Source organism: Marmota marmota, unplaced genomic scaffold (genome assembly GCF_001458135.2).
Source record: "Marmota marmota marmota unplaced genomic scaffold, marMar, whole genome shotgun sequence".
Lineage (NCBI taxonomy): Eukaryota > Metazoa > Chordata > Mammalia > Rodentia > Sciuridae > Marmota > Marmota marmota.
In genome coordinates, this window is record NW_026000037.1 from 39,991,482 (window position 1) to 40,013,624 (window position 22,143).

At 39.1% G+C, this 22,143-nt stretch overlaps 1 pseudogene; it reads left to right on the forward strand.

The window, feature by feature from the left end:
• Positions 1–259: 259 nt before the first annotated feature.
• LOC107136853 lies at positions 260–1,295 on the forward strand (annotated as a pseudogene).
• Positions 1,296–22,143: the final 20,848 nt, after the last annotated feature.

The following is a 22,143-nucleotide window of genomic DNA, read 5'->3' on the forward strand; positions in this document are numbered from 1 at the left end:
GAAGGGTCTTTTATGTCCAAATTTGGAAATGAAATGTCATTGTGTTTTCTATTTATTATAATAAAGTCACAAGATCCAATCCATACTCACAAGGAGAGGATAACACAAGGATAGGATATCAGGAGGTAAGGATCATTGGGAGCCATGACCGAAGCTGCCTACCACATCTGTCAATAGGAAAATGGGTTTCAATTCTTTTGCAATGAGTTTGCTGCCAGAACACAGGTGTCGTGAAAACCACCACTAAATCAAAACTAAAATGGTAAAGGTAAAGGCTCACATCAACATTATTGTCATTGGACACATAGATTTGGGCAAGTTTACCACGACTGGCCATCTGATCTACAAATGTGGCGGGATCAAAAGAACCATTGAAAAATTTGAGAAGGAAGCTGCTGAAATGGGAAAGGACCAACTATGCCTGAGTCTTGGATAAACTGAAAGCTGAGCATGAGTGTGGTATCACCAATGACATCTCCCTGCGGAAATTTGAGACCAGCAAGTATTATGTGACTATCATTGATGTCCCAGGACACAGAGTCTGCATCAAAACCATAATTGATTAGAGGAACATCCCAGGCTGACTGTGCAGTCTTCGTTGTTGTGGTGGTTTTGGTGAATTTGAAGCAGGTATCTCTAAGAATGGGCAGACCCATGAGCATGCTGGGTGTGAAACAATGAATTGTCGGTGATAACAAAAAGGGTTTCATGAGCCACCCTACAGTCGGAAGCGATGTGAGGAAATCGTTAAGGAAGTCAGCACCTACATTAAGAAATCTGACACAGTAGCATTTGGGCCAATTTCTGGTTGGAATGGTGACAACATGTTGGAGCCAAGTGCTATTATGCTTTGGTTCAAGGGATGAAAAGTCACCCATAAAGATGGCAGTGCTAGTGGAACCACACTGCTCGAAGCTTTAGTCTGCATCCTGCCACCAACTTGTCCAACTGACAAGCCTTTGTGTCTACCTCTCCAGAACGTCTACAGAATTGGTGGTATTGGTACTGTCCCTGTGGGCCAAGTGGAAAGTGGTGTTCTCAAGCCCGGCATAGTGGTCACCTTTGCTCCAGTCAATGTCACAACTGAAGTAAAGTCTGTTGAAATGCACCATGAAGCTCTGAGTGAAGCTCTTCCTGGAGATAGTGTGGACTTTATGTCAAGAACATGTCTGTCAAAGATGTTCATTGTGGCAATGTTGCTGGTGATAGCAAAAATGACCCAACAATGGAAGCATCTGGTTTCACTGCTCAGGTGATTATCCTGAACCTTCCAGGTCAATAATTTGTTGAGCAAAATTAGTTAATTGCAAAAGCATACACCTTAGGGGCTAGGAATGTAGCTTGGTGGTTGTAGATCAGCATGCAGAAGGCGCTAGATTCAATCCCTATTATGGGAGGGGGGCGAGAAAAAGAATACATAGTACATGATTCCATTTATATAAACTCCAAAAGCAGGTAAAATCAATCTGCAGATAGATATCATTCTGGGCGTTTGGAGGAGGCCTCAGTCTGTTTGGTGCTGCTATACTAGAATGTCACAAACTGGGTTATTTATAAAGAACATAAATTTATTGTCTTACAGTTCTAGAGGCTAAGAAGCCCAATACCAAGTTGTTGGCATTTGGGGAGGGCCTTCTTGCTGCCATCCCCTATGGTGAAGAGCTGAAATGAAAACAGAAAGAGAGAGAGGGAACCACCCACTGCTATGAAAATGGCATTAATCCATTGGTGAGGTGGAGTCCTCATGACCTAAACACCTCTTAATACTGTCACAATGGCAACTGGATTTCAACATGAATGTTGGAGAAAACACTCAAGCACAGCAGAACATTTGCTTGAAAAGAAGCATGAGGAAATCTTCTCAAGTTCTAGAAGCAGTCAATGTCTCATTTTGTCAGAATCCACTGAGCTGAATATGTACCGTCTGTATATTTTATTTTATGTGAATTATACTTTCATAAATATAATAACAAAGAAAATAAAAGTAAATCTTTTAGAGTAGCCCAGTTGTATTTCTTAAAAACAAAAATTGTAATATCAGCACTTTTTTTTAGTAATGTTAAGTAAAACTTAAAAGTCTAACATCATCTTCTCCCAACCCAAGAACTTAGACAAGGAGGAGTACATGAAAAAGATGCTGAATCACCAGGGAGAAAAAGTTGTTAAAAATGACATCGGTTGAGGTCGGGTTGATCCACTGAGGCTTTTCCCCAAGTGGCACATAGTAAGAAATGCCTCATAGGGTAACACTGTGGTTTTGCTTTACTCAAGGACTATTAGATCTGTGGGAAGGAACTGGAACAGAGTTACTGAAAGTATTAAAGATCTAATCACTTTTTTTATCTCAGGGGGTAAAAATGTAATGGGTTTGCTGATGTCATGTCTAACTAAAATATAGAAATGGAAAAAAGGAGTTCCATTTTTCACTAATAATTAAAAAAAACTGATATATTACCTAACTACTAAATAGAACATACTATTTTTCTCTAGTCTTTTCATATTAAAAAAAAAATGTCACCAGCTAGGGATGTGGCTCAGGGGTGGGGTGCTTGCCTGGCATGCATGAGGCCCTGGGTTCAACCCTCAGCACCAATAAAATAAAATAAAAATTAACATGACACACTCAGATGAACTTTACAGAAAGATTCCAAACACAGAATAAGAGATTTTGTTCCCTAAATGTTAGAGGAATGATGTCTTATTTTAGTGAAATGTAAAGTCACTCATAGGAAAATACATCCTTAACAATTTCTTTTTCCTTTCTTCCTTTCTTTTTCACCTTCTATCTTTACAACTGTTCTTGATATTCTCAACATATTGATTTATATTTAAAAGATTGTTTTATTGTGAGTCAGAATAAGGCTTTCCCATATATATATATATATAAATATATATAAATATATATATATAACAAAAAGAACAAATAAACAAAAAGCAACAAGAGAGTTTTGTGTCAGGCACAGGGTCACACACCTGTAGTCCCAGAGGCTCAGGAAGCTGTGGCAGGAGGATCGCAAGATTAAAGCCAGCCTCAGCAACTTAAGCAAGGCCCTAACCAACTTAGGGCAACTTAGGGAGATCCTGTCTCAAAATAAAAAAAAATAAAAAGGGCTGGGGATGTGACTCAGTGGTTAAGCGCCCCATGGTTCAATCCCTTGTACCAAAGTAGAGAGACAAAAGAGTTTTGTACAAAATAAAAGTCATTTTCTCTCCCACATAGCAATCCAAGCATAAGGATGTTGCAGTTTCACAGTGTTAGGAACCAAGATTTTCTGTCTTGTTGCTCCTTTGAGTTGCTGTGTGGTATTTCTCATTGCTCTGCCACCTTCATCTAAATTGTGCATGTCTATGTTTCAGAGAGAAAAACTGATACTCATCACTTCTTTACATTTCATTGGCCAGAGATTAGTCACATAGACACTTTGAGATTTGGCCATCAAATCTCCTACTTGCCAAACCCTGCAAACAAAGGCAGCCTTATGCCTACCTGAAAATTCCACTAGTAAAAAACACCCGCCTGACTAAAAAATGACAAAATCATGGAATTTGCAGGGAAATGGATGGCATTAGAACAGATTATGCTAAGTGAAGCTAGCCAATCCTTAAAAAACAAATGCCAAATGTCTTCTTTGATATAAGGAGAGTAACTAAGAACAGAGCAGGGAGGAAGAGCATGAGGAAAAGATTAACATTAAACAGAGACGAGTGGTGGGAGGGAAAGGAAGAGAGAAGGGAAATTGTATGGAAATGGAAGGAGACCCTCAATGTTACACAAAATTACATAGAAGAGGTTGTGAGGGGAAAGGGGGGGGGAAACAAGGGAGAGAATTGAACAACAGCAGATGAGGTAGAGAGGGAAGATGGAAGGGGAGGGGAGGGGGGATAGTAGGGGATAGGAAAAGTAGCAGAATACAACAGTCATTAATATGTCATTATGTAAAAATGTGAATGTGTAACCGATGTGATTCTGCAATTTGTATTTGGGGTAAAAATGGGAGTTCATAACCCACTTGAATCAAATGTATGAAAGATGATATGTCATGAGCTTTGTAATGTTTTGAACAACCAATAAAAATAAAAAAAACACCCGCCTGGGAGAACAAATAGTGAAGAACAATTAGGAGACAAAGACCCAGTTGTCTTCTATCTCCCTACTATCTCCCTAAGAATACCCCATAAGACTACTCTTTTGGAAGCAATCACCATTTGCATTTATATTATAAGGCAAGAAATTTGGACTGCCATACAAACATAGCTCTCATTGACACCCAAATTCTCATGGAAATGATAGCAAAAAATATATTTTTTTAAAGGAAAACTTCAAAAATTAAAAGCACACGAAGAATGGAAGAAGTGCTAATAGCAGCCAAGAAATGGCAACAAAACAGACTTGTGATAACTGACTTAGCAGACTAGAGGAAGCTGAAATCAGATGTTTGTGGTAGGGATGAGCGTAGGGATGCCAAAAAGCATGGAGAGTTGGTTGCCAAACCTTTTAAAGGTCCAGAAATTACAAGTGCAAGTTGTCTCCGAATGTGGGAAGCAGATGATGGTGAAAACATGATAACTTGCATAAAAGCAGTTTGATATATTCCTGGCTATCACGTCAAATAGTAGATCCTAAGACTCTCCCAATTCCAGAAGGGTCCCAAACCCCAGGGCAGGGGAAATGTTGCAGACAGGTTCCTAGAGGTTAGTATGGAAACTCTACACCCCTTTTCCCTAATCTCTCCCCATGTGTGTCTTTCTCTGTAGTTGTATTTGTAATAGCTTTTACAGTAAACATGTTTCCCTGAGTTCAATGAGTTCCTCAAGCAAATTAATTGAACCCAAGGAGGGATTCAGTCACTGTCCATCAGCCATATGCATTAACTCGACTTGTACTATATATCTCAAATGATTTTAAAAGATGAACGAATATAATTACTGAGATTACATTCCCTACATAGCACTTTAAAATTACATATATTTATTAATTTAAAAATTAGGGTATTTGTTGACCTACACAAATTTATTCTCAAATTGATATGGAAAAACACAGGTCATGGAATAGCTGAAACTGATGGACTTAGCAAACAATATTAAAAAGTTGAGAAAGCCATCCGGCTTTTATATTCATTTGCTGAATTAAGGCAAATGGAATCAGGAGGTAGGATGCCATTTGTAGACTTCTACTGTATACCATGAAAGTGTTTTAATATAAATACATTTGTGTGTTGGTCAGATTTCCATCACTGTGACCAAAATGCCTGGCAAGAACTACTTAGAGAAGGAAAAGTTTATTTTGGATCATGGTTTCAGAGTTCTCCATCTATGATCAGCCACCTGCTCCGTTGCTCTGGGCCTAAGGTGAGGCAGGAAGAACATCATGGAAGAGGAAAATTGATAGGTGGCCACCAGGAAGTGAGAAGCTGATGTGACTCCATTTTGGAAAAACCAACCTCTACCTTAGAGCAGGGCCTGTCCAAGGGGGGCGGTGACCCTTGTTCTTAGAAAACCCACAGAGCATTCCTAGGCATGTAGTTACCCTGCTGAGTTGTTTATCTGTGAATAACAGGAAAGTCTTGAGGCACCAGATGTCCCTGACTCAGCAACGCTAGTTCCTGGAAAGACCAAAGAATGTTTGAGGCCTAAGGCCTGACCATGATGACCCATAGCACATATACCCTTGCAACCCATCACGGCTTAAACCAATCATTTCAAACGTATCCCCCTCTTGAACTAACCAATCACCCTTACCCGACTTGTTCCCGCCAATGAATGTGCTAATCAATGTTAAGAGTTGTTGTTTGATTTTCCCGAGGTATAAAGAGATTTTCTGTGTGATGTTGTGACACATAAATTATCCCCAAAACCTATAAAATCTCACTGAACAAAGGACTGGGACTCACTCTTTGGAACCACTGAATTAGAAATGATTGAATCCAGGCTCTAGTTTGCATAAAGACTCTTGTGTGCTTACATTGGATTTGGCTCCTGGTGGTCTTTGGGGTCCCCCAAATCCAGTATTACAGAAGTAGAGAGAAAGCACACAGAGAGAGCATATAAGGAGCCAGGGACAAAATATAATCCTTGAGGGCACGCCCCCAGTGATCTACTTCCTTCAACCACATCCCCCCCCCCGTGCAGTTACCACCCAGTAATCCATTCGGTTTATTAATCCATCAAATTAATCAATCCACACTGATTGGGTTACATCTCTCATAATCTAATCATTCCACCTCTAAACAATCATTCATTTTCTAACACATGAGCTATTGGAAGGACACCTAATGTCCAAACTATGACAATATATCTCATACAATAAGAAAGATATAACCAATCTAACATAAGTGGACAAATAATTTGAACAAGTAATTTCACATCCAAGATATGAACAAAGATACTCAAACTTCATAGTAAACATAGAAATAAAATTTAAAACTATGAAAGATTATGGGGTGGGGGCATAAGATCTTTCAAAATGTTAAATATGTACCACTTTTAACCAAAATATGTACCACCTTTAACCTAGCTCTATCTCTAGGAATAATTTGTCATATAGGAAAAGTACATATGAAACACAACATATCTATGTTGGCATTGTTTGTAATAGAGAAAAATGCAAACAATGTAAGGTCAGAAATGAACTTGGATAAATAGGAATCACCAAATTAATAGTGTCTAGGCAATATGATAGCACACTCTGTGGTCTTAAGAAGTGAAGGAGGTCTATATGTATTGGTATGAAAATGTCTTCAGGATATATTGGATACACGAAAGTACATGTCACAGAGTAACATGATATGTAAAAACTCAGATCAGCAAATGTTGTGACTACCTGTGTAGGAATAAAAAGTCACAGCCAGGGGGCTGGGGATGTGGCTCAAGCGGTAGTGCGCTCGCCTGGCATGCGTGCGGCCCGGGTTCAATCCTCAGCACCACATACAAACAAAGATGTTGTGTCCGCCGAAAACTAAAAAAATAAATATTAAAACTTCTCTCTCTCTCTCTCTCTCTCTCTTAAAAAAAAAAAGTCACAGCCAGGTATGGAAGAACACACACATCTGTTATTGGAAATTATCTCTGGAGAGGGACAAAGATCATGGGTAGCATGGGGAGAGTGAGGGCTAGAAAAAAAGTCTTTTGGGTTCGGTGTTACATATTTCTGTATTGTTTGAAAGTATTCCCACAATAAGATCATTCCATGTGTTTCTTTAGTACTTATATTTCAAGATATGACGTGTGTGCATGCGTGTGTGTGTGTGTGTGTGTGAGTGTATATGTGTCAAATTGTCGCTAATATCAAGTAACTCATATTATTAGGTCATAAATTGAACTGAATTTATTTGATTTACCTGAGAATATAGGAATAGTATAATATTGATAGCCCCAAAATCTTATCTCTCATCTAATTTATTGGACTCTTTTAGATTTGTGCTGTTTTTCAGAGATTGTTCGCAAAGATTACTAAACAACTCCCTTGGCATTGTAGACAAAGGCAAATCTGGTCCTCATTAGTGAGTCATTCTCTTTGGCTCTGGTAGAACAAACATGGGATTTCAGAGACATAGAAGTATGCCTTTGCCCTACTCTTAGATTGTAAGCAAAAGAGATTGAAAAAGTCAACCATTGTTTTCCTAGTCAGAGAATACTGCTAATCCATTCCTAATGGTGCATGCGTTTTTAAATTTATCTTCTGAGGACCTGTTGGATTTTCGACTATTGATCCCACCTGTCAGCCTCCTGTGACACTTGCAAACTTCCTTCCTGTGTTTGCACTGTTTATCTGTCAAGGCTTTTGTTTGCAAACAACTGAAACAAAGGAAAATTTATTAGAAGGTCATCACAGCTGACTGAATTAATGAAAGCCCAGATGGGAAGGCTTGAGAAATGGAAATTGTCTCAGGGGTGACTATGTGATCAGGTCAAACAGAAACCCAGGCAACAGTCACCCAACAGGACAATGAGGTTCCTGCCTCAGTGATAAATCCAGCCTCCATCTGTTCCCATTTCCATGCCTTTCATGATGAAGTACACAGGAGAGTGTCCAAGAAGATGATCCAAGGTCATATGTCCCCAGAATCTGTCCAAGTCCAAGATAAGACTATTGAGAGTACATGTATTGGGAGATTTTTCAAAAGTAGGTAAGCGTACTAAGACAAAGTGCCACAGTTGGCATGGCCATGGTCAAGAACAAAATTGCTTGGCCCTAATAGGGACATACTATAAAATACCTTGAGATGGGCTGCTCTGGCAGTACTTAGAGCACCGTCCTTCAGTCACCCTTGCCTTTTTCATAAGACCACTCATTTTCTTGTAATAAAACATCTTTCTAGTCTCAACCAATTACCAAGTTACCTTGTTTCATCAGCAACCAACAAAAAGTCAAATACTGGAGAAGGGAATGCTTTAAAGTACATATTAAGCAAAGATTGGGCTGATGTGGATCACTCTTTTCAACCACAGGAAATTACAATCAACAGGTAAAGATAATGGGTTTACCAAACATATTAATATCCTCTCCTGAAATGTCCTGTTTAGACAGTCCTAAATGGTTATATTTTTAAAGATCTTTATCTAATATGAAGGTTTTGAAAGCTAGAAAGCAGATGTGAGAGTAGCAGCTACCTTAACAGAAAAGAAAGCTAAGTCCTGTCTTAGTAGTCAGAGAGTCCAAGAGAAGTAATGAACTTGTGCTGTAGAAAAAAGGAAAAAAGGCTCAGGAATTGATAGAATCAGACACTTATATAAATGGTTAACCATGAGGATTGTTTGAAAGGCTGTTAAGGAGTCATCATTACTCCCAGATCCACCTCTCAACTCTAACCAGCTTGGCTACTGCCCTTTTGAAATAAAAGGGGAAAGCATGACGAAAACAGCATGGAAGAGCTTCTCAAATGGAGTCAGGGGGCTGTTAGTAAGCAGGATTTATGCCTGACTCCAGCTGCTCCTAGGAATGGAAACTTCAGTCACCTTCTGACAGCAGGCATCGTGAGCAGGTGATTCCATTGTGCCCAGACTCAAGGTTCACATCAAGAGGTTATCAGAGGGCTGGGGATATGGCTCAGTGGTAGAGAAGTTGCCTAGTATGTACAAGGTCCTGGTTTCAATCCCTAGTGCCAAAAAAAAAAAAAAAAAATACATTCAAGAAGCAGAAGACAGATCTTGAGATTTTTTTTTTTTTTAAAAAGTGATAGTAGAAAAGAAAAACTCAGCAGAAGCATTGGAAGATAAACTTAGGTAAGTCAAAAAGTAAAGTTCAAAGTTCAAAGTATAAAAAAAAAGATCAGGAAAAGTAGAGGGTAAGACTGGAAGTTCCAACATCTAATATATAATAATATGGATGCTAGAAAAAGAGAACTTGGAAAACAGAGAGGAAAAAATCATCAGGAAAGTAATCAAGAAAAACTCCCAGTACAAAAAAAGCATAGACACCCAGATTTCAAGAACACACCATGCAACACCCTGGAGGAAAAACTTCCAAAATGACACAACTTTTTGAAAACTCAGAACACTGGCAACATGTTCTGAATTTTCAAATGTTAGGATATGTTAGGGTAGGGCAGAGTATGTTAGGAGATCTTAGGGTAAGGCAGATTGAAATAAAAATATCAGACTTCTCAGCCAGGGACAGTGACACACTGCTACAATCCCAGCACCACATAAATGTAAAATAAAGATATTGTGTCCACCTATAACTAAAAAATAAATATCTTTAAAAAAATGAATTCTATAATTAACCAAAATACCATCCAAATATTTCAGCCAGAATCCTGGCAGAAAAGAGATGAAACATTCCAGGAGACTAATGGAGGAGATTTCCTTAAAAGGGCTGGATATAAAGATTTGGGCAGAGCAAAATTACAAGCACTGGCAGGAAGGAAGAATACACAGAGGTAGATGTGTGCAGGTGGTCATAAGACAAGGGCCCCATGCTGTAGCAAAGGATGCAGACAACTGCCTCAACCTGGAAAGGGAATCGATAGCCCAGTCTCGCCTTCTCCTGCCTCCCTCCAATCTCCTGTCAGTACTTCCCATTAGCCATACTAACCCCTGAGGTCAGACAGCAGGTGACCCTTGTGTTGCTATTTATAAATCTTGGTCTCTCTCAATAAAGCAAAGTGAGGAAGTAGAGAAACTTATAATGACTAAATTTGTTGAAACATGTAAATATTTAGAATAATGACTGTCACCTCTTTTTGCCCCAGGACTGGGGATTGAACCCACAGCCTTGCATGTGCTAGACACTGAGCTACATCCCCAGCCCTTTTTATTTTGAGACAGGGTCTCACTAAGTTTTTCAAATTAGCCTCCAACTTGGGATCTTGCTGCTTCAGCCTTCCAAGTAGTTGAATGTCTATCACCTTTGAAACACCCAATATATCTTAGTTGTTATCACTGTTATTTTATTTATTGTTATTAACAGGGAACAATTACCATTCAGATGAAATCAAACATTGACAAACTTTCTATTTTCTAAACCCTTTCTTCTTTTCCTAATAAGAATCTTAAATGCAAATATATAAAATGTACTTTAGAATTTTATCAGCATAAAAAAAAAACAATTATCCACTGACTCCCAGGGACTTTTCAAATTTTATCCAGATTTATTAGCAATACGTCATTTGGAATAAACTTTTTTACTGGACTTACTAGTAGCGATGTGTAACTCAGAAGTACTATGACTATGACTGGGCAGAGTTAACTATTAAGAACTGGCTTAGTGCTACCATCTTCCAAGAACATGTTATGACCTTAATAGTATCTTCCTGTGAAAAAACTTAATCAGATCACCACAGTGCAATGTTTTACGAAATAATCCCTAGAGGTGCTGAACTAGATGGGGTAATGGCTTAGGAAGGGCAAGGCACAACATTATAAAATAATAGAGTTGGATTGACCTCAAAAGAGGATTATTGCAAAACAGAAATAACCCTTACTATGCAAAACATATTGTTCAATATTTCAAAAGTAATCATAGCCAGGCATGGTGGCACACACCCATAATCCCAGTGGTTTGGGAGGTTGAGACAGGAAGATCTCGAGTTCAAAGACAGTCACAGCAAATCAGGGAGACCCTGTCTCTAAATAAAATACAAAATAGGGCTGGGGGTGTGGCTCAGTGGTGAAGTGCCCCGAGTTCAATCCCCTGGTACAAATAAATAAATAAATAATCATGGTAATATAAATTAAATTCTCTATGAGATACCAATTTGGATCTACCAAATTGGCAAATATTTTTAAACTATGATATTCAGTGATCATTGGAGTGAAAGAAAAAAGTGGTACTGAAGGTAATTGCAATTGTGTATTAAAAATCCTAAAACATTCATACACATCATGGCAGCCCATGATGGAGAGACAGCTAAGTAAAAGGATATCATTATATGCATATTAGAGATATGTCCTATGTGTGATGGGGACATACAGAAGGAAAGCATTCAAGAGATTAATTGCCAGAGAACACTGCACAAAGAAGGTGATATTTGGATGGGATTTCAGAGAAGTTCCGACACGTGCAGTGACACTTCTCCTGAATAACACAATTACAAAAACACTGTGCAAAAATATAAAGGCATGGAAAGGCAAAGGCTGTTCTTGCAATAGTAAGATTGGTGTGGCTGGAGAGTTGGGAGATAGTGCCTGGAAGACAAAGAGGCAGCATTTGAAAAGGTAAGCAAAGCTCATCTGCAACACTATTACCCCCAAGGAGACACACACACACACACACACACACATACAAAGATAAAAGAACTGAACAACAAGAGTGACATACCAAGTTAGCAAGGAAAGAAAGAATAGGTATGCTGAAGACATAAACTGGGTGTCAACCTACTTTATATACAGAGATATGAAAAATTGTGGTATACATGTGTAATAAGAATTGTAATACAAAAAAAGTACATGTATAAAAACATGAATTGGCATGAACATATTTTATATACAAAGATATGAAAAATTGTGCTCTATATGAGTAATAAGAATTGTAATGCATTCTCCTGTTGTGTATTTAAAAAAATAAAATCAATATAAGAAAAGAAAAAAGAAAGGATAGGTATGAGACAGTCAATGGCAAGTAACCTGAGATGTCTCACCACAACTTGTAATTATTTTTATGATAGTCAGATTGACTATTTTGAAGAAAAATACCAATTTTAATGAAGAAGTAATATTTGCCATTTTCACAAATAAATTTCTAAAAGCATTCACATATAAGCACAGCAGAAAGAGTGACAGAAATGAGGGATGGCTTTTTGTGTGTGTGTTGCTGGGGACTGAACCAACAACAGATGAGCACTCTACCACTAAACTATACCCCTAGCTCGAGGTTTTGTTTTGTTTTAATGCACTTACCTACTTATTTATTTTTGGAACTGGGGTTTGAACCTGGGGGTGCTCTATCACTGAGCCACATCCCCGGCCCTTTTTATTTTTTATTTTGGGACAAGGTCTCACTAATTTGCTTAGGGCTTAGCTAAATTGTAGAGGCTGATCTGGAACTTGCAATCCTCCTACTGAATTGCTGGGATTAGAGGCCTGCCCCACCATGGCCCACAAAGAGTATTTAAAAACAACAACAGGAAGATCTGAATGCAGCAGGTAGCTGGCAATAACTGGTGTTAACTAAGTGAAAGAAGAGCAGCAGATATCTGTCTGCATTCTAAATCTCCTTGTCCTCCTCCCTGCTGTAGAGTAACTTTCTCCTCCCTCAAAAGTCTCTTTTCCTTCTCCCCATCTCTTCTTATTTGGGAAGTCCTGGCAGGGAGTACAGCACGCCTTCACACTCTGCTGAACACATCTGTTCTGATCTGCTGAGAGGGACAAAACCAAGAGGGGAAAAAGAAGAAATTCCCCTTGGAAAATCCTAAACACATTACTGTCTCTGGAGATATTTTTCTTCTCTTTATTTCCTCAAGCAACGTGTGTGGGTGGGTGTGTGAGAGACGGGTGGGGGCGGGGTGGATAGAAAGAAAGGAAGGAAGCAAGCAAGCAAGTGTTGAAAGTTACTCAACTGCCAATCAGTTTGCAATCCTGCTGCCATAAGGTTGAAGTAACTAAGGAATGAAAAATGTTGTAAAAAAGTAAAATGATTTATATAGCTTGGAAAAAAAATGTTCTGAAAAATCTCTTGGCCTCAAGAAATGTCCCCTAGCCTTCCCGATAAAATTCAAAGTCCTTAGTTTGCAAGGAGAAGTAGGCCTCCTTGCTAAAGCTTGCTGGCCTCTCCAACTATGTCCCAGTTTGCTACAACTCCACTGGAGAAATGGCTGTTTTCCAAGGGAGACCCGTTTCAGATTCTCAGCCTCAGCAAATGTGCTTCCTTTGCTCTGAACATTTTGACCCTGGCAAGTTTATTTCACCAAGATACTAACACAGCTTAAAGATAATTCTTTGTTGAAAGATTTGCATTTTTCACTATTGGCTACTGTGTTTCATCTCAATATGTGGAATATTATCTCTGCCTTGGCAGTGATTAATGGGCCAGCCTCCTCCTTGATCCCAAGGCCATCAATATCTCTGAGGATGTTGGTGCAGTGACAATGTCTTAAATAGGTGTAAAGACTTCTTTCAGCTAACAGCCCATTTCCCCTCTCCCAGAGATAACACATTGACCTTACTAATGATACGTGAACATGAGTCACATGAGTCAGCAGACTGCGGTCTTACTCTAGATTCTGATAAATATGACCTTGATAGCCAGTTTCATTTCTCTGGGCCTCCATTTCTACATCTGCAAATGAGAATGTCAGGAAGAAACTCCCCAGGTTTTAAATTATTTATCAAATAATTTTTTTTAATTTCTAGGTTAATTTAATTTTAATTACTCAGTAACTACATTGTCATTTTAAATAAATAAACTCTGATAATCCTAGCTACTCAGGAGGCTAAAGCAGGATGATATTGATTTCAAGTTCAGCCTGTGTAACTTAACGAATGACCCTATCTCAAGAAAAAGAAAATAAAATAAAGGGCTGGGGGTGTAGCTCATCAGAGTCCTTTTATAGTTATAATGCTTATAAGGCCCTGTGTTCAATCCCCAGTACTACGAAAATAAATAATGAAATAATACTGGTGAATGTCTCCTCATGAATCTTGAAATTCTTTCTCTCTTCCTTTACACTGATGCACTGTGGTATTCTATGATATGGCCCAGCCATCATTTATTTAATCATTTTCCTGTCAATTGATATCATGATTGCTTCTAATCTGATGATAAACAATGCCAGACTGAACACCCATGGAAGTTATATATTTTCTAAGATATCTGTACTTAAAGCAAAAAATCTGTTCTGGGAGCTTTGTCCTCACCATAAATTGGCTAATAATTAAAAGAAAGGTCCAGAGTGTAGGCAGAAGTCTCCCAAGAGGAAGGATGGAGTATGGCAACAAGATGTTTGCATTTGAATGCCAAAGGCAACCAGAACACTGAGGCCTGGGGTCAAGTTAGCCTCAGCTCTGAGATAGTCACTTGAAAGGACACCAGGGCTGACTCATAGGCCAAGACTGAGCAACAAGGAGGGCTTATAGGGAGAAGTAAATCCTAGAGAGAATCCAGGAATCTTGCAGCAGGATGACCCCCCCACCGTCTCACCACCATCCCCACCTCCCCCACCCCCACTTCCTGTACTGAGGATTTAAGCCACTGCCTTGCATATGTTAGGCAGATGCTCCACCACTGAGCTGAGCTGTATTTTCAGCTTCAGGGGCACTCACCACAGGTTTTGTTGTTGTTGTTGTTTATTTGTTTGTTTTAGAGACAGGGTCTCTCTGAGCTGCTTAGGGCCTTGTTAAGTTGCTGAGGCTGGCTTTGAACTCTCCATCCGCTGCCTCAACCTCCTGAATAGCTGGGATTACAGGTGTGCGCCACCACACTGGGCCCCTTTAACTTTACTTTGAGACAGTCTCACTAAATTGCAGAGGCTGTCCTCGAATTTACGTCCTCCTGTCTCAGCCTCCTAAATCACTGGTATTATCAACAGGCACAGGAAGAACCTCTCTGCTGAATCACTGGTGCCATAGAGACAGGAGACAACACAGAATTCCTTATCTCACTACTTAATCCAGCACTGTACATTCTGTGAAAGGAACTCATGTAATCATAGGCCACCCACCACAGAAAGGAGTCTGGACACTTCTCTTCTCTGCTACTATGGAGGCTGCTGAGGAAAGTGAGAAACTATCCTGACTTGAAGAATTGACACTACTGAGAAAAAAAACCCTAGACCAGTGGAAAGCAAATTCATGAAACAAAGTTGCAAAAAAGAAGAATAAGAAGCCCCTTTCTACTGAAAACATCTTATGGGTCAAGGAAGATTGATAAACTATCTTCAAAGACAATAAGACTACATGAACTAAATGTCAGGCTCAATACTAGAAACTTTTATAGTCAACATCTCCTGCAGTCCTCACAAGCGCTCTAAAGGGATTATATTACATATCCCCATATCCAGTTGGGCATATGAAGACAGAAGTCATCTCCTCCCTCTATTGCTTGCTTGCTTCCTTCCTTCCTTCTTTCCCACCCTCTCTCTCTCCTTCTTTCTTTCCTTCAACAGACACTTTTTAAGAGTTTATGATATGTCAGGCATATTTGGGGCACTGTGAACTCAGAAGTGAAACATGAGATAAGACTCCTTTACTCTAGCAATGACACATTGATGACACCTAACAAATGGAAATGAAAGCATATATATATATATATATATATATATATATAAACAAGCAATACTAGATTGTAGGGAATGTGATACAGAGGTTTAAAATAGGGTGATACTGAGGGAACAAAGGGTTGATGGAAAGGCTCCACATCTTGACTCTGATGGCGGTAATCAAACAGAATGTATTTGTCAAAATTCATAAAATCAATTCTTACAAAGAGTGACTTTGACTGTATGTAAATTATACCTCCAATAAACTTTGACACGTAAGGTCCTATAAGAAAAACAAAAGTTTCAGGAGCTGTGGTGCAAGCCTGAAATCCCAGTGGCTCTGGAGGCTGAGGCAGGAGGATCATGAGATCAAAGCCAGCCTCACCAAAAGTGAGGCGCTAAGCAACTCAGTGAGACCCTGTCTCAAAGTAAACTAAAAAGGGCTGGGGATATAGCTCAGTGGGTAGAGTGCTTGCCTCTCATGCACAAGGCTCTGGGTTCAATCCCCAGTGCCATAAATAAATAAATAAAATACAAAAGAGCTGGAGATGTGGCTCAGGGGTTGAGTGCCTCTGAGTTCAGTCCCTAGTAATTCCCAGTAATGAAGCTGAGTGTGAGTACAAGAGAGAAGGTGAAGGGGAAGATCATTTCAGAAAAAGGTACAGTAACTATAAAATCCCTGCAGTAGGTACCAGTTTGGCATGCTCCAGCTAGAGTAGGGTGGGTGAGGTTGGAGAAGTCGACAAAAGTCGGAGTCTGGGAGATTTGGAAATCAGTATTAAGAGACTGATGTTATTTTACTGCTACAGGAAAACTTAAAAGATTTTTAAGCAGGGAGTTATAAGATCTGATTTCTGCTTTTGGGGGGTTAGGGCGATTGCTGAGATTCAAACCCAGGGCCTAGTGCATGCTGAGCATGCATTCTGCCACTGAGGAGCCTTCTGTGACTTGAAAAGAACATTCAGGTTGCTATGTAGAGAATGACTTGTAAGGACCAAGAGTGGGAGGAAGGAGATAGAAAGCTATTGTGAAAGTCCAAGCCAGAGATTACGGTGCCATGGACCAGGTATTAACAGAGGCAGGCATAGCAGTTAGTGGTATTGTGTCAGGGTAACAATAAATCCCAATCTCAGTGGTTTGATGCAGTAGAATTTTGTTTGGTGTCCCTGATTGATGTTTTTACCAGCCTCTGTCTGGTCATATAGAAAATGAGAATTTTTGTTGGTTTGTGCCTTTTGACTTTCCTCTTGGGCCTCAAAAGTCCTCATTAAGTCACCAGATGGAAATGAGCAGCTACCCTTGGGCAATTTCTATGGAACTAGTCTGAAAGTGTTATATTTCACATTAACTCACATTTTAAAAGCTGGAATCTAGCCACATGACTGCACAAAACAGCAAGGAAACAGGGAAATGGAATCTATGATTGTGCCGAGGTAGAAACAGAATCTGGTTTGATAATCATCTCACAGTCTCTACCACCATTTTGTTTTGGAGGCACACTACAGGATGCAGAAATCATGGGCGAAAGAAAGAGGAATCACAAATGAAACCTAGGACTTCACTCACTTGTGATGCTTGGTAATAAGGAGGAAGAAGATTTAGGAGATATGCCTGATTACTCTCCTTCCCTTGGTTCCATCAGTTATACTATAAGAACAATAGAGAGTGGAAGAAGGTGCAAAGATATTACTATACCATCATGAAAGAAGAGGGAAGAAAAAGGAGAGGAAATCATCTCTAGAAGAGGCTGTCCCAGATGATATAGATTCTTTTTTTGTTTTTGTTTTTTTTTCTTCCCATAGTGGGGATTAAACCCAGGGCTATGCCCATGCTAGGCAAGCACTTCATCACTGAGCAACATCCCCAGCCCTTTTTTAAACTTATATTTTGAGACAGGGTCTCACAAATTTGCCAGGGATGGCCTTGAACTTGGGATCTGCCTGCCTCCCTCAGCTTCCTGATCAGCTCAGATTATGCCACTGCATCCAACTATATTATTTTTTGAAGAAAGATACACCCAGCCTGGCTAATTTATATCTAATACTAGAGAACACAGCCATTGGTTCTGGTACAGCAGATGAAAATTATTCTTGCCAGCCTTGTTAGTATCAAAAGTGCTGATAATTAGCAAGGCCTTAAGCAACTTAGACCCTGTATCTCAATAAAAATATAAAAAAGGGCTGGGAATGTGGCTCAGTGGTTAAGTGCCCTTGGGTTCAATCCACAATATAAAAAAAGGGGTGGGGGGGACTGAAACCAAAAAATCTTCCTGGTAGATTATCCTCTTACCATCTCAGAAGATATGGAATGACCATGGAGAAATGCATGATGTTAAATTAAACCTCTTTCCAGAACTTCTAAGTGAAGAATCAAACCAACCTGTTAACTTTCCAAACATGAATATGTGAACTCTTTGGGATCATATTTTATTACTCTTTATATCCCCACCTAATATACAGTATAATGTTCAACATATATTATGCCCTCAGTAAACATTTGTGAAAAATTAAATATCTGTAGTTAAGGTTAAGGTCAAGATATACATCTCAAGTTGCCTGGAGAGAATTCCAAAAATAACCACCTGTGCTATGCAACCTCAGCCCAAATTATGACTTGGCTTTGATACCATAATGACTAATCTTTGTCCTTAGAAAGACTGTAATCCGATCGTTCATTTACCTGGTTAAATATACAAAACTCAATTTTCTTAGGATCTTGTAAAATTTGCATAATCTATTTGGTCACGATTTTTACAGATTCATTGCTATGTTAGTTAAGACAGTGCCTTTAAATATATCTATATGAATCATAACTTTTTTATGCATTACACAAATAACATTTATTGAATAAAAATTTTAAATATAAAAAAGAAGAAATTAAAAAGTACACAACTATAAAAGCATAATTAAACCATGAAAAGATATTTGGCATTTGTGTATATATTCTTCTGGACTTTCCCTTTTCATATATAAAACATATGATATATATTTTTCCTCTATCAATATAGGATCATTGAACTTAATATTTCAGAACCTTTTTTTTTTTTTTCTTTTTTTAAATTTCAGTACTAAGGAATGAACTCAGGGTCTTGCGCATGCTGGGCAAGTACTCTACCACTGAGCTACATCCCCAGCCTTTTTTATTTTTCACTCTGAGACAGGGTGTTGCTAAGTTTTCAGGCTGGCCTCAAACTTGTGGTCCTCCTGCCTCAATCTCCCAAATCACTGGGATTACAGACAAGTACAACCACCACACCCTGCTCCAAACTACTTTTTAAAAATATTTAAAAGGTGGGGCTAGGGTTGTCCTTCAGTGGTAGAGTGCTTGCCTAGCATGTGTGAGGCACTGGGTTCAAGTCTCAGGACCACATATAAATAAACAAAATAAAACAAAGGTCCACAACTAAAAAAAATATTTAAGAAAATATTTAAAGGGCTGGGGTTGTGGCTCAGCGGTAGATCGCTTGCCTAGCACATGTGAGGCCCTGGATTCGATCCTCAGGACCACATAAAAATAAAATAAAGATATTGTGTCCATCTATAAATAAAAAAGAAAATATTAAAAAAAGAAAATATTTAAAAGGCAAACTTGTAAGCATATTTTAAATTTGCTTTTAAATGTATATTTGATTCTTTGCTCCAAACAAATCATGTATCTCTATCATATATGATCTTTGTAATTTTTCCTGAAACCATATGTAGGTAATACTTACTCTGCAGAACTCAACAAGAAAAATGAGTCAAAGTTTAAGCAAAAGAGGCTGGGCACAATGGCCCATGATTGTAATCTCAGCTACCGGAGAGGCTGAAGCAGGAGGATCTCAAGATCGAGGCCGACATTTGCGGCTTAGCACGACTCTCAGGAATTTAGTGAGACCCTGTCTTAAAATAAAAAATAAAAGGAAGGGCTGGGGATGTGGCTCAGGTAAAGCACCCTTTGGTTCAATCCTCACTACCAAAAAAAAAAAAAAAAAAGTTTAACCAAAAACAATCAGGTTAAAATAAATAAGGACAGCAAAACATAGCATAGCAGATAGAATTTGAGCCCGACCTCTAAGCCCCCCACACTGACCTCCTTTATAATCGACTAAAGTAAAGGAAGATAGAGGTGGAGAAAGGGAGATAGAAGTTTTCAAGATTATCGTTGGCCCCTCTCTTAAGAGAGAGACTCCCCAGAAAGGGATCGTTTTTTAATGCAGTGCCTGTGAAGCCAACGATGAAACTGAAGCTGAGTGCCAACAGCACAAGATTATTCAGTAGCCAAAGAATGAAGAAGAGAGAGCCTAGCTCAGAACCCAATTTCTTGACCTGTTAAGGTTAGGGAAGCCATCTGTATAGCACAAAAGAAAGGAGGGGAAATTATAGGCTGATACTTGTCTTTTCTTGTAACAGGCAGAAATTTCCCAAAACTCAAAGGCCACCTCTTTGGCTCCTTTTATGGTCAGTGCTTCCTGTCCTGGCAGCTGGTAGGTGCACTACTTAGCCTAGAAATTGGGTTATAATGAAGTTTGAGGTCCTCTAGAGGTCATCAAGGTGGCCATTTTGGGTCTGGCAAGTTTCAGTCAATTATCATAAAGAGGAATTTTGTGTGTGTCTGGTACTAGGGATTAAACCCGGAAACTCATGCTTGCTAGGCAGGTGCTCTATCACTTAGCTACACCCCAGCCATACACACACACACACACACACACACACACACACACACACTATTAAGCCCTTTATATTTTGAGATAGGGCCTCACTAAGTTGCCCAGGCTGATCCTGAACTTATGATCTTCCTGCCTCAGCCTAGCTAGTAGCTGACATTATAGGTGTGCACTACTGCTCCCTGTTATGAATAGGAACTTCTTTTTTTTTTTCTTTTGTTATCAAGGATTGAACCCAGGGATACTTAACCACTGAGCCACATCCTCAACCCTTTTTAATATTGTATTTAGAGACAAGTTCTCGCTGAGTTGATTAGGGCTTCAGTAAGTTTCTGAGGTTGGCTTTGAACTTGTGATCTTCCTGCCTCAGCCTCCCAAACTGCTGGGATTACAGGTGTGCACCAACACACCTGGCCATGAAGAGGAACTCTTAATGTCCAAGGGTCCTGTTCTCAAAGATAAGCACAATTAGGGTGGGGTAGAGTCAGGCCATGTGGACATTGTACTGAGTAACAAAATATTTCCTTCCGTACCACAGGGAAAGAGAATTCTGGATCATTAGCAATCAAATCCTCATGTCTGAGACAACATACATATTTTCTACTCACTTCTAGTTGTCCAAAAATAATTATGTGACCACAGATGGCCACAAGAACAATTCTACCGTGTTGCTAGAAGGTAGAGGGCTAGAAATACTTGTTGAAGTTTACTAATAACTACCATACCATATAATTATGGGAAGCCCAATGTCAGTTTCAGACCTCTACCATCTGTTTTCCCCCAAACTTGAAGGAACCTTATTTTGTTTGTATACAAAATTATTAAATATTTTACTTTTCCACAGGTTTCCTATTGTTCTATTTATGCCCCATAATGCTTCCTGGCCCTGCAAAAAAAAATGCACTTATTATTGAATAAAAGAGTAGAATGTCACATTTATTTCATTTCTTTCTTTCTTTCTTTCTTTCTTTTTTTTTTTTTGGTGCCAGAGATTGAACCCAGAGGTGCTTAACCACTGAGCCACATCCCCAGCCCTTTTAATTTATTTTGAAACAGGTTCTCACTAAGTTGCTTAGGATCTCTCTAAATTGCTGAGGAAATTCTTGAACTTGCAATCCTCCTGCTTCAATCTCCAGAGTTACTGGGGATTACAGGCATGCACCATCACACCTGGCTGTATTTTATTTCTTTAACCATGTTCTATGCCACACATCTGAATTTTTTCCCATTTGTTTTAAATCCTACTCAAGCAGAATGAGTTTAATATTTTTTATTGCCTATTTCCCATCCTAGTTCATGTGGAGATGCTGGGATGGGTAGAGCATTCCGGTATCGTAACTTCATGTCTTTACTGGCAATGTTAAAATTGTCCTCTATCAACATATTTTGTAATTTATGGAACTCCACCCTTTTCCNCTGTACCCTCAGCTACATCCCCATTACTGCTCTTTTTAGAAAGAATGAGACCAGAATAAGCCTGTGATGTTGAATGCAAAGATATCTAAAGGGTTTAAAGCTAACGTCGGATCAGAGCATGTATAGGAAGTCGGCTTATTGAAAGGATGTCACCATCATTGAAGGGACTAAGAAAGTATGAGAAAATGGAGTACTATGATACAAGCAAATGGGAAGCAGTTTGGGACCAAGAGTGGAGAAGCTCAGTAACCATGAAAGGCTAGTAAGAAAGAGAAACAAAGGTGGCCAATAAATGACTATCAATCAACAACAGGGAATGCCATTAGCATCAGCAGTGGTGGAAATATTACCAGACACGGTGCCCAAACAACATGCTTTTGTTTAAGGAAATAAAATGGAAATTTGGGGATTCTTGAAGGCGTGGTAACTTTACTGTGGAAATTACTACCT